Source organism: Bubalus kerabau, chromosome 14, assembly GCF_029407905.1.
Source record: "Bubalus kerabau isolate K-KA32 ecotype Philippines breed swamp buffalo chromosome 14, PCC_UOA_SB_1v2, whole genome shotgun sequence".
NCBI classification, from domain to species: domain Eukaryota; kingdom Metazoa; phylum Chordata; class Mammalia; order Artiodactyla; family Bovidae; genus Bubalus; species Bubalus kerabau.
In genome coordinates, this window is record NC_073637.1 from 26,495,710 (window position 1) to 26,509,312 (window position 13,603).

At 43.8% G+C, this 13,603-nt stretch overlaps 1 long non-coding RNA gene across 1 annotated transcript; it reads right to left on the minus strand.

Moving 5' to 3' along the window:
• Nucleotides 1–1,798: 1,798 nt before the first annotated feature.
• Nucleotides 1,799–8,997, minus strand: LOC129626699 (uncharacterized). Its single transcript, XR_008702151.1, has 3 exons — nucleotides 8,870–8,997; nucleotides 7,279–7,415; nucleotides 1,799–2,254 (listed from the first exon to the last, which is right to left on the minus strand). It is a non-coding gene; the product is annotated as an uncharacterized LOC129626699 (long non-coding RNA).
• Nucleotides 8,998–13,603: the final 4,606 nt, after the last annotated feature.

The following is a 13,603-nucleotide window of genomic DNA, read 5'->3' on the forward strand; positions in this document are numbered from 1 at the left end:
CTGGAGTTTGCTCAAACTCGTGCTCATTGAGTCAACCATGCCATCCAACCATCTTTTGCCCCTTTCTCGTCCTACCCCCAATCTTTCCCAGCATCAGGGTCTTTTCCAATGAGTTGGCTCTTTGCATCAAGTAGCCAAAGTATTAGAGCTTCAGCATCAAAATAAAGTTTTCTAAAAAATTATTTGGCTGCACCAGGTCTTAGTAGCACCATGTGGGATCCTTTCAGTTTCTGCAGGTGGGCTCTTTAGTTGTGGCTTCTAGGATCTCATTCCCTGAACAGGAATCAAACACAGGCCCCCTGCATTGGGAGCTTGGAATCTTCACCACTGGACCAAGAGGGAAGTTCCTGGAATTTTAAAGCTTTCTGTAGAACTCATTTGGTATTATAACTCTGCAGTATGCCATACCTTACCTAATAGACGAGCATTTATACCTGGTCACTGAGTCGGGGCTCAGCTGTGTGACGCTGTTATAGCCCTGAACTTTGAAGTAGAAGGAGGCAGTTGGCTGGAAAACAGACCAAGTGTGGGAAGCCCTGAGTGAAAACCACCCCATTTACAGAGCTCCTTGGACCAAGACGTTTGGTGTGTACATCTCTCACTGCTAGTTCAGGAGGGCTGAGGGGCCGCAAGACCACTAACAGGATGGAGCGATGTTCTAGGTACTGTCGGAAAGTGAACACTAGAAGGCTTTACATCAAATGGATTTTGCGTGTGTGTGTGTGTGTGTGTTCACACTTTCATTAGAGAAGCTGTGCTCTATAATTTAGGGATTGGAAAGTGTGAATAGAGGGAACAGGACTCTGCCCTGTGAATTCATTTGCTGCTTGCTCTGTCTGAGCTGATATTTTAGGCACACTGATCTCGTTTCTACCCTGAGACCTTGCAGATAAGATGATGTGACTGCAGATAAGACACAAGGCTGCCCAGGGAGCTGCAGACACCCTCCCGGGACTGTTCCCTATACACCAGCCACTTGGCAACCAGCAGAAACAAAGGCCTCGTCTCTTCAAAGAGCACACGGTGTCCAGCACAGCCCGTACATCTCCAGCATCATTGACCTCTGTGTGAGGCAGCATCTCTTATGTGACCAGAATTGGTGAATTAGGTAGAAGATGCTGCACCCAAGGATGCTGAAGATGGGGTGCTGTGCTCCCTGTGGGACAGAGGGGAAAGTCTGTTTCAAGGGGCAGAAGGAGTGAGCAGAGGACTCCCCACCCAAGAAATTCAGACAAAAATGAGGGAGCATGGCAAGCCAAGGCCACTTCCAGGACCGGAGGTCTAAGGGGGTCAGGTAATGACCCTGGCCTCAGCCTGGCTGTGGTCCTGATTCATACGTGCTCAGGGCACTTGGCTTTGGAGTCAGATGTGTATTGTCTTGTCTTGGAGATTTGCTAGGCTTGTGAGCTTCAATAAAGGTCTGATGCAATTATTTCATCTACTGGGTTCTGTTCTCCCAAGATGCCCAAGACAGAGGAGTCTTCTTTCCACCCAAAGCATTGAAGCTCAGCTGCACGGTGGCTTTCCTTGACCCTCATTCCAAGACAGGGAGTGTCCTCGTTGGTGTGTGAGCTTGAACCTGGGCCCACAGACCTGAAATAGGATACATTTCCTTTGTATTTATAAATTGGACTCATCTTGGGGAACAACCAAAGGAGTATAATAGGAATGATTTCTTTTTATTTTAGAATTTATTATTTTTATTTTAGAAAAAGATAAAGAGTAAATGAAGGAAAGTTATGACCAACCTAGATAGCATATTAAAAAGCAGAGACATTACTTTGTCCACAAAGGTCCGTCTAGTCAAGGCTATGGTTTTTCCAGTAGTCATGTATGGATGTGAGAGTTGGATTATGAAGAAAGCTGAGCACCAAATAATTGATGCTTTTGAAGTGTGGTGTTGGAGAAGACTCTTGAGAGTCCCTTGGACTGCAAGGAGATCCAGCCAGTCCATCCTAAGGCAGATCAGTCCTGGGTGTTCATTGGAAGGACTAATGTTGAAGCTGAAACTCCAATACTTTGGCCGCCTGATGCAAACAGCTGATTCATTTGAAAAGACTCTGATGCTGGGAAAGATTGAGGGCAGGAGGAGAAGGGGACGACACAGGATGCGATGGTTGGATAGCATCATCCACTCAATGGACATGGGTTTGGGTGAACTCCAGGAGTTGGTGATGGACAGGGAGGCCTGGCATGCTGCGGTTCATGGGGTCACAAAGAGTCGGACACAACTGAGCCACTGAACTCAACTGAACTGAAATGATACATTGATGATTCTTAGGCAATTTTTCAAAATGAACCTTAGAAACAGTCCAAAAACAGAGCTCTGCAGTATTTTAAGAAATGACACCTGTATGAGGATGCATAGGGCATCTCCCGCAGTGACTACTCAGAAGTTAAGCCTCGTTTAGATGTATGAGTTCCAGCCAGTTTACTGAAAAGCATCTGTGCTCATCATAACACCATACGCCTGCAATCACTCCAGAAACACCGTCACCTTAGTTTGGAAACAGGTCATATTGTTTGTCTGGGGTCACATCCCTCTCACTGTCACAGAGATTTATTGTCTAAGAGGCTTGGGGGCACATACGCAATAAATATGGGGTTTGTCATGCGCCAACCCAAACAGCCTGGTGACCCCTGCTCAGCCCCAGGTGTGGAACAGACTACAGGGAACAATGGTCAGGCTTTTATGAAAAGCCCATCTAGAATCATTAGTAATGAGGGGCAACCTCATTGTCTCCTGCGTTGGCAGACAGGTTCTTTACCACTAGTGCCACCTGGGAAGCCCAAAGTCTTATTCACTGTTTTATTATGTGTTCAATTCAGGCAATGAATGAATGTGGAAGCAATAATGGATTAGAATTTCACCATTTTACCACCAACACAGCAATAATTGATTCAGGCAAGAGTCATCAATGGATGACTCTAAGACTCACGGATGCATGCATGCCTCGTGAGGAAGGAGGATTTATGTAATGTCCAAGAATCTCCCCACGAATTCCTAGCTCATTACAAAGGGACAAATAATAACCTTCCAGTGGAGAACCTCGTGAACACCATGTTAACCAGTGGATCCAAGTTAACATCACCAGTGTTGCGACAAACCAACCTCACGTGCTTCCCGGTAAGATACAATGAAGGGACAGAGCATCATCTCCATAAAGCCCATGTGGAATAGGAACTGGGGTGGAGAAGGAGCAGAAAGACTCTTGCTTGGTTCTTATGACAAGCTCAGGGACGCAGGAACCCAGGGATTATAGGAGAGGTTCGTTCCTGTATTATAAACAAGGATGTAGATTAGTGCAGGCTGATGGCTTGGCAACAGTCAAAGCGAGAAAGTGTCAGAGTGGGGCCTCTCACTGGACATCCAGCTTCAGCCCAAGTCTTTACTCTACCTCCTGCTGCCTCTCCCAGGCCTCGAACATACAAGGAAGGTAGTGAGTGGCTCCAACAGGGGAAGGAAGCCTAGTGGTGAGAGCACACAGCGGAACAGCACAGACCTGGGCTCCTGCCCTGCCCTGGCCACCAGACATGGGTAAAAATGATGGGAGGAGGGATCCTTTCTGGAAAAGGCAGTTCCTGCCTCATCTATGATTCCAGGAAGTAGATCTTTCTGTCTGAAGTCTTGTTTCATAGTCTTGGCAACCGTTCATTTGCAGTGTGATTTGAAAACTTGTTCTGAATGTTGTAAGAGAAGCAATTTCCTTCAGAGTCAGATGTTTTGACAAAATGACTACATTATCTTAGATTTGAGACAGGGAAAAAGAAGTCCTACTGCACTAAGCAAACTGTTCCAAGTGTAATAAAAAATGAAGCAAAACTCCCAGTGTCTCCCCACAACAAGTCAAAATCATTAATTCATTGAATCATTTACTAGTTGAACCATATTTTCCAAAGCCATATCTTCAACAACTACAACAACAAATCTTCAATATATAAAATTTTTCTAGTGCTTAGAAACCTAAGTCTTGATGGGCTGAACTGAACAACAAAATGATAGGATGCCCCCATCCTGAAGAGGAAGGAGGTTTTGCTTAAATGTCTTTATTGTGGGACATTTAATGAACACCTATTGTGTGCAAGGCGTCATGCTTTAGGATACTAAGGAAGGTTTAATGTAGGACATGAATGAGAGGGGAATAAATGATGGGTAGACTTTGTTCATGTGGACTTGGAAGGTAGGGGCTCTACAAGCACCAGGGGTGGGAAGGATGGGCCTTATAGGAAGGATGGAGTTTATATAAAGGACCTAAGGACCACTGCCTCGATGTTGGAAAGGTAGATAAGGGTTAAAGAATCTGAACTCTGCAGGAGACATAAGAGACTTGCAGTTGGGAATCTCTGAGTTGGGAAGATCCCCTGGAGGAGGGCATGGCAACCCACTCCAGTATTCTTGCTTGGAGAATCCCCATGGACAGAGGAGCCTGGCTGGTTATGGTCCATGGGGTAGAAAAGAGTTGGGCCAACTGAGTGACTAAGAACTCTTGCATGAACTCCTTCAGGAGGAACCAGGATCTGCTGTCTCCACATCCCCTCCCTTCCTTGATTAGCAGCTCTTTGGAAGGCTTCTGTGCCCAGGAACCCCACAGGACCCTGCACACTCATCCATACCCCTGCATGCCTCCCACCAACCTACACTCTTCCTATCCCGATCTTCCACAGTGAAGAGGCCCCAGAAAGGGGGCACAGGATTGAAGACGGAGAGTGGGGCAGCCCCCCTGAGCTACTGAATCTGGGTGGGGAGGAGGGGGGTGTTCAGAATGAGATTTGAGCCTTAGAGGATAAAGGCACACAGAGTCTGATGGGGAACGAGACAGGCTCCTCTTCCCCAGGGAACAAAAGGGAGGGAGGTGATCTTGTTACACACCCCTCCACTAGCTGCTGGAGGCTGGGGGGACCCAAGCTGCTGTGTCTCCCCCTGCCTGCTACACAGAGCAGCCAAAAGGTGGTCAGAGGCAGTGGGGGGTCATATGGGGTGCAGCAAGTGGGCTGGAGGTTTTGTGGGACTTCTGCTGGGTCTTGGACACACGTTCCAGCCTGGGTTGGTTAGAAAGAGCTGAGGGCAAAGATCCATTCAACTTGTGTAGGAATGACTTGAGAACCCAGAAGCTGACAGGAGCCAAACAGCCCATAATATCTGATGCTCAGGCAGAAGCTCTGCTCTGGGTTTTCAGCAAACTTTATCGACATCTTGGGAGCCCCTGAAGGCACTCATGCCAGGCTCGTCTCCTCGTGGCTGTGGTCTCTGGCTGGAAGCGTGTCTGGACTACAGGATTCTCGGCAGCCTCCCTGAAGCACACCAGAGTTTTCTTTGGAGTTTGGAGTTGGCCTAACACTAGACTCTACTGCTCAGACAGTAGAGAATCTGCCTGCAAAGGAGACCTGGGTTCGATCCCTGCATTGGGAAGGTCCCCTGGAGAAGGGAAGTACTCTTGCTTGGAGAATCCCATGGACAGAGGAGCCTGGCAGGCTACAATCCATGGGGTTGCAATGAGTCGGACACAACTAAGCAACTAACATTTTCTCTTTCTTACACTTAACACTAGACTCATGTATCTGCATTTGAAGCAGCCTCTGTTGTGTTTTTACAAGAAAACTGGTCTTTGAAGAACAGCAGGGACAGATTATGGGAGAAAGCCACTGATAAGATAAATAATGGTTTGGCCCATTGGCCCTGAGTACCTGGAAGGCTCTGAAGGATGCATCTGCTGATCTGCAACCTTCACTTGGCAAAGACGTCAGGAGGAAACTCACTTGACACCCAGAAGCCCTATTCGAGGGGCAGTCGGTCTGGGAAGCAGTGTGGATCTACAGGATGCTCCTTCACAGATACATGCGGGAAAAAGGAGTCAATGTTCAGAAACATTTCTGGTGACCTGACGTGGCTGCAACAGCCAAGCATCAGATCAGGAACTCTGTATCACTGGGCAGATAAAACACTGGTCTGCAACAGACTGGAAATGAAAGCAACAACAATGAACACAAACAAAAAGCTAAAGAGATCCTTCACCACAGCCCACTTTAACAGCGGTGCTATGGGGAGCGCAGCAGGGAGGGGACTGGGTTTCAGCGATTCGTCATCAGCATGCATTGAGTGCCACCTGAGTGGCAGAATCCCAGGAAGGAGGGGTCAGTCTTGTCCTTAAGGAGCTCTTCAGGCCCTTGGGAACATAGATGGGCCAACAGATGCCAGGAACCCAAATGGATAGACGTGCAATGTCAGGATAGAACTTACTCTAGTTCACCGCCCAGCATCTCTGAAACAATGATGCTCTTCTTGGCCACCAGGGGTGCCTGGTGTTGATGGTAAGAGTGCCCATGGCTCAGATGGTAAAGAATATGTCTGCAGTGGAGGAGACCCAGGTTCTTCAATCCCAGGAAGAGCCCCAGGAGGACAGAATGGCTACCCGCTCCAGTATTCTTGCCTGGAGAATTCCATGGACAGAGGAGCCTGGTGGGCTATATAGTCCATGGGTCCTACAGTCCATGGGTTGCAAGAGTCAGACATATCTGAGCAATTATCACTTTCACTTTACATAGCACCAGATCCTAAATTTAAAACTTTATATGCATTATTTGTTTAATCCCCACAAGAACCCTCTGGGATGGTACCTTATTGTCACTTACAATTTACAGATGTGGAAATTGAGGTTCAGAGAGGATAAAAGAAATCTTGTTTTGATCATATATTTAATAAATGGAGCAACCAGGACTTCCCTGGTGGTACAGTGGATAAGAGATTGACCAGGGTTTGCTCCCCGGTCTGGGAAGATCCTGTACGCCATGGGACAAGAGAGTTTGAATGCCACAACTACAGAGCCTGTGCTCTAGAGTCCAGGAGCCACAACCACTGAGCTCCTGTGCTGCAGCTACTGAAGCCAGAGTGTTTTAGAGCCCATGCTCCTCAACAAGAGGAGCCACCACAATGAGAAGCCTGAGCATCGCAACTAGAGTAGCCTCTGCTCACCGCAACTAGAGAAAGCCCACACAGCAACGAAGACCCAGAGCAGCCAAAAATAAATCAACAAATAGAGCAACCAGAGTTCACAGACTGCCTGACTTCAGAGCTCAAATTCTTAATCCCTCTTCCAAGGTCTTTAATCAATCCTGTTATCTCTGCTATTTAGTAGGGGGTAAAGACAGACTCTGGAAGCCACTGCCTCTTTAGCATCTCACAATAGTTGGCACACAGTAGGCTCTTGTGATAGAGGAGATGATTGTTCAGCAGATATTCAACCCCTCCCTCCCCAGCCAGACTCCAAGGAAGACAGGTACCTCCACCCTCATGGATGAGCGTGGCCGTGTGACTTGTCTGGCTCACAGAATGTGCCAGCATGCCAGCTCTGACCACAAAACACGGTGTTTCGTCCCACCCTTCTTGTGCTTCTGCCAATCCTTGGATATCGCATAACCTAAAGAAGATGGAAAGTAAATGAAGCGAATCCAGATCCATTTCATAACTGAGAACCAAGCTTAACACAGTCAGCCTCCATCAGCCAACACCCACCTAACAAGCAGATGAGTGAATAAGGAACAAAAGGGTATTGTTGTCTGTCACTGAGGCTTTATAATTGTGACTGTTCATTTGGTAGCAGTGCCTGATGATTGAAATGTTCAAGAAATATTTGTTGAATAATGAATCTGGTACCTTGGGGGCAGAGAAAAAGGGACTGAGTCAATGGAAGGGGAAAAAAAGGAATTCTCCCAGTGGAGCACCTCCTTGAGTTAGTTATTTATCCATGTTATTTATCCAAGTTTATCCGTGAATAGGGGCTTCCCAGGTGGTTCTAGAGGTAAAGAACCTGCCTGTAATACAGGAGACATAAGAGACTGGGGTTCTATCCCGGGGTCGGGAAGATCCCCTGGAGGAGGAAATGGCAACCCACTCCAGTACTCTTGCCTGGAGAATCACATGGATAGAGGAGCCTGTCAGGCTACAGTCCATAGGGTCACAAGAGTCATGCATGACTGAGCAACTGAGCACGCATTCTTGAATGGATTCCCAGTGCTTCATCCAGCACCCAGAACCAAGTAGGAGGATTATCATCAACTAGATGAATGAAATCCAAAACATAGATTCATATAAAATGATGTATATGAACTAGAAAAGACTTTTTAATCTAAAGGATTAAAGTTATTTTTTAATTTATTTTAATTGAAGGGTAATTACAATATTGTAGTGGTTTTTGCCTTACATTGACATGAATCAGCCATGGGTGTACCTGTGTTCCCCATCCTGAACCCCTCTCCCACCTCCCTCCCCACCCCATATACTAAAATCTACAGCTTAAAAGCCTGGTGTCCTTAATCTTATCACAGTCCAGTGTCTCAGATCTGAGATGGTCACAGCTGTCCCTTCGTCCCTGTGCATCTGTTGGTATCACATGCTGAAATTACAGTTCTTCTTTTCCATGTTGACTTGGGTACCTGCCTCTCTCCTTTGCTGACAGGGCTCAAAGGAGAAGTGATGACATGCCAGAAGATAGACAATGTACCTAGGATTGCTAGTGTGAAAGAAAGCCAGTGGTGCCAGCAAACGTCCTTAAAAAGCCTGCTCTCAAAAGATCCTGGCTGGGTTTTTGCAGAGGCAAGAGGTTTAAATAAACATCCCAACTTTCATATGCTTATCAAGACTGAACCTCTGAACCTGTCACCCAGAGAAAGATCTAAAGCGAGAGAGTAAGAAAGACTCAGGGAGCTCATGAATACAAATTATATTTAACTGAAAGTGCCCTCTTGCTCCTGCTGGTTCCCACAGAAGGCGGAGAGACAGTATTTTGAAAAGATCACTCAGAATCATCAGTGTTCATAGGTTACATCTAAAACCAAGTAAACAGTGTGTGATATCCCCTCAAGAGACACAAACCTGATGACGAAGTGTGGATTTGCCTGGTGTAGTTCATCTAGAAGTATCAGAGGTTTTTTGTTTTTTTTTTTTTCTGAAGAGTGTGTTATCACTTGATTTTCATAAATATTTGATATATTCATATTCCCAGGTTTTCATTTGTCCACTGCCTAAGCAGATGGCTAATAGTATAAAAACTTGGCACTTATTAAAATTTCTGAATCCCAAGCCATTTTGCTTTATTTTGAAGAGCAAATTGAGTATTTGAGTGTTTTAAGTCTATGTGTGTAATTCTTTCCACCTTGATTAGATATTTAAATTCTGTTCTAGATGAACTAATGAAATCACAATCATGGAAAAGTTAAGAAAGAAGGCATGATCGGGCCTTTTAAAGAAAAAAGTCACTTATTCCTCAGGAGGAGGTAAGAAAATCTATGCAAATCCCTTGTACACTGTTCATTTATATAATATACATTATAAAGGAATCTTATTTTTTCCATGTCACTCAAAATAGCTTATTTTATTGTGCATTAAAACTAGTCAGCCTGTTGGTTTCAAAAATCACTGGACATGTCCAAGTTTCATTAGCTTTACCTGCATTTTTTAGTGACATTGTCTTCCCTGCTACCTGCTAAGCAATTCATTTCTTCTGAGTGGCTTCCCAAATTATTTGATAAAGATATTGTCAATTAATTCACATCGTTATATCCAATGACTATTCGGGCAGGGCCAGAGGATCAAGCCCACACCTCTGCGCACTGTGGGAAATAAAGCAGGAAGGCCAGCCTCCACCCCCTCCCAGCTCGGTCCAGTGCTGCTCCCATTGCCGGAGGACGTGGTTCCTGGGGTCCCTGAGGCTTCAGGCCCTCCCTTCTGTGCGGTCCCGCCTCTCAGCAATTCATCCTGTTTCAGAACCCCTGAAGTTAAAAGCAGCACCAAACTAACAGACCTCCTGCTGGAATGATCCAGAGCCTCGAAGTTACTCTGCCTCATTCTCCATCTCTTTCTACCCAGAGCCAGACTTCTCAAGGCATGAGTAGGGAGGGGACACAAGAAAGATGAGTAAGTATGTCACCTCCTTTAGCTCAGGCCTGTGGCTCAAGGATGTTGATGGGAGGCAAAAACCCGGAGCTTCTCCAGGGTGGGCTACATATATCTCCTTGTGAGCTGAAAATGGGCTCATAGGGGCCTGGGGCCAATTGTGACCAATGACAGCATCATGCAACCCTCACCTGCATCAAGGTAGCTCATCTACTTCCAAGGAGAGACCTTGTACCCAGAGTTTCTCAAAGATAAGGGTACAGACTAATCTCTCAAAAATTCTGTTTCATAGGAAAATGATATCATTTCTGTAACTATAGTAATAATCTTAAATTAACCCTGCCTTTACTTGTAATAGCTAGATTATTTAGCTAGAATTAATGAATAAACTTGTAATTTTGCTAGAAAACAATTATAAAATTTCTTAGGCCAATTTTAAATAAACTATCAAAATACTTCACATGTACACGTAACTGTGTGAACAATATGTGAACTATATATAAACAGTAAATAAATATATAATTCTTAAAATTCTGGGTTTACTGTGTTACTAAGGATGATATTTAATATTCATAATATTTAGACACATAACGCATTACTCATCTCTATCATTTACCTATCTCTATCATCTTGTTTTCTGATACCTTTTAGCTCTGCTCAATAACAACCTTTGGGTTATATTAGTGTTTGTCATAAATCAGAGATGTTCTGACTTTAGATACTCATGAAGTTTTATTGACAATCTATTTGCTTGAATTCAGTAACAGAAGAAATAGAATAGAGTTGCAAATGGATTCTTCAGTACCAGCGGCTGTTTGAAACATACTTAATTTGAATTTTTCACGTACACAGCTGGTTTTATTTGCTCTGAGGTATTATTGCAAAAAGGATTGAAGCAGCACATGTGTTACACTAAGCTCAAGGCTCACTTGAACATTTTATCTTCCAAATCCTGAACTATGATTGACCCTTTCAAAATTCAGGTTTATACTTACTCCTAAAATTATTCCAATTCCTGTTTTTAGAAAAGAAGTATTGAGAATAAAAAAATCTCTCTCAGAATCTATTAAATAATTATAAATGGAATTAAATTATTAATAATTCTTAAATACTCAGTTAAACATTCACAAGTAAACCAATTCCATATTTGCTAGTATTCCATTTGTTTAAAATATTATTGATATTCATTCCTATTTCTCTATTATCTAGACTCCTGACTCCAGAAAGTCAGTCACAAAAGGCCTCTTGAATATGTCCCATTTTCTAATATTAGGAGCCTTACCTATGAACTTTACGTTTTAGTGATGACTTTTTTATGGCATTAATATCTATTATAAAGCTACTAGAAAAAGAAAGGGCTTCCCAGGTGATGCGAGTGTTAAAGAATCTGGCTGCCAATGTAGGAGACTCAAGAGACATGGTTTCAGTCCCTGGGTTGGGAAGTTCCCCTGGAGAAGGAAATGGCAGCCTGCTCCATTATTTTTGCTTGGAAAATTCCATGGACAGAGGAGCTTGGTGGGGTTTCAGAAAGTTGGACACAACTGAGCGACTGAGCATACATACACAGAAAAGAATGTAATGGAACCATAAAACCTACATACAACACATCATGTCAAGTATTTTATATTAACCTTAAGGCTAAAAGCTACTGCAAGGAGGGATTTTCTGAGGTAATAAATTGTCTCTTTGAATATCATACTTTTTATCTAGTTTCATTTTAGGAAGATGAAATGCAGTGTTTGTAGAAATGCTGGGTTTTCACCCGCATCCCCGAAGGCACAGTAGGTTCCCTGTGGAAACAGAAAACAGGTCTTCAGCAAACTTTAGAGGTGAACACTAATTTGCACCAACATTAAGTGTTAGCCATAATAGTCACTCCCTTGGCTGAGTAATCCATCACACCCTTGGAGAATGTGATGAGGAAGTTAAGGAGGAAGATGACTGATGTCACAGTAATGTTAGGACCAAGGATATGAACACAGAAGAACCTGGGAGACATTTGGGAAAGGGTATGAACTTCTGCAGTAGGACCCATGAACAGCAGCCCCAGTGGTCAGACACGGGGACAAAGGATCAGGCAAAACTTGAAGGCAGAGAAGAAGGACTTTTCTTTGTATGCAATCAGTTCAGTTCAGTCACTCAGTCATGTCTGACTCTTTGTGACCTCATGGACTGCAGCACACCAGGCTTCCCTGTCCATCACCAACTGCCAGAGCTTACTCAAACTCATGTCCATCGAGTCAGTGATGCCATCCAACCATCTCATCCTCTGTCGTCCCCTTCTCCTCCTGCCTTCAATCTTTCCCAGCATCAGGGTCTTTTCTAATGAGTCAATTCTTCACATCAGGTGGCCAAAGTATTGAAGTTTCAGCTTCAGTCCTTCCAATGAAAATTCAGGACTGATTTCCTTTAGGATGGACTGGTTGGATCTCCTTGCAGTCCAAGGGACTCTCAAGCATCTTCTCCAACACCACAGTTCAAAAGCATCAGTTCTTCGGCACTCAGCTTTCTTTATAGTCCAGCTCTCACAGTTTGTTAATTGGCTATACCCTAATACAAAATAAAAAGCTTAAAAAAAGAGAAATAGTGTGTCTAGAAAGTACTCATCTAGACACAGCAATATACATTAACTGAAGTCCTTTTACATTTTCATTCCTTAAAAATAAAACCTTTGTTCCTAACAAAAATATTACTTAGCTCTGAAAGTTATGATACACTGGAGCCAGCTCACACAAGTGCACAAGAACCAACTGTTAAATTTCTAGGAAATTTTCAAACTAGTTGTTAAATAGTTATTAAAAATCACATAATTTGTATTACTACATAATATTATGTTGTTATATTCTATAAAAAGGTATAAACACTTTAAACTCAACACTATTTAATTGCATCTTACTCTGCTCTATCCTCTTGAGTAAAGTTTCTTAATTTTTATTTGTATCCAGATGGTAGAAACACTCTCTAATGGTGGCCAATATACATCTCTCCCCAGCTCCACAATCTGTGGGATCATGTTGGTACTCTGAAATCAGCCATGGTGGGTTTATTTACACCAAGAATATAGCTGAACACTACAAGTCACTCCAACCCTCCAACCCTCAACCCCAAGAACTGCTTGTTTAACATCCACACAGGGACTTCCCTGATGGTCCAGTGGTTAGGACTTCGCTTTCCAGTGCAGGGGGTGAAGGTTCGGTCCCTGATCGGGGAGCTGGGGTCCCACATGCCTCACAGCTATAAAACTTAGGCATAGAACAAAAGTAATATTGCAACAAATTCAACAAAGACTTTAAAAATGGTCCACATCAAAAGATTCTTTAAAAAAATTCCTATAGATACTCTATCACATCATCTGTAGATTTTGCGGTAAGAATTAATTAAGGGGGTGGCCTGTATATTTACTATAATGCAAACCAGTTATCATAGGAATTGTTAATCACAAATTACAGTCAGTTGTTAAATGTTTCTGTGAGGCTCCTTTGTGGAAGTATACTCTTCAGAGAGAACATCATATTAACACTCACTGCACAAAGCAACTGTTTTAGGAACTGCCTGACCATCTAGTTAGCTGAAAGCATCATTAATTTTTACTTCTTGACCACGCTGCATGGCCATGTGGGATCTTAGTTCCCTGACCAGGTATGGAACCTGAGCTCCCTGAATTGGAAGTTGGAGTCTCAACCACAGGACCACCAGGGAAGTCCCTTAAAGCAT